This window comes from Cynocephalus volans, chromosome 18 (assembly GCF_027409185.1).
Source record: "Cynocephalus volans isolate mCynVol1 chromosome 18, mCynVol1.pri, whole genome shotgun sequence".
Lineage (NCBI taxonomy): Eukaryota > Metazoa > Chordata > Mammalia > Dermoptera > Cynocephalidae > Cynocephalus > Cynocephalus volans.
In genome coordinates this window covers 1,601,926-1,602,202 of record NC_084477.1, presented here as the reverse complement: position 1 = coordinate 1,602,202, position 277 = coordinate 1,601,926, and positions in this window count along the sequence as shown.

Genomic DNA, 277 nt, shown 5'->3' with positions numbered 1-277 from the left:
GGGACAACGGCTGTGGCTCGCCCGTTTCTGGGTCTCTTCTACTTTTTCTTCCTTCCTTCCTTCCTTCCTTCCTTCCTTCCTTCCTTCCTTCCTTCCTTCCTTCCTTCCTTCCTTCCTTCTTTTTCCTTTGTTTCTTTTCTCTCTCTGTCTCTGTCTCTCTTTTACTTGTCGTCGTCACCGTGTCCGGCATCCGGGTCGACCAGTTGGCCGGCCGCGCCACGCCCCGTCCATTCGAGGATGACGAGGTGTGGAGCCGGGGCCCACGGGGCCACGGCTG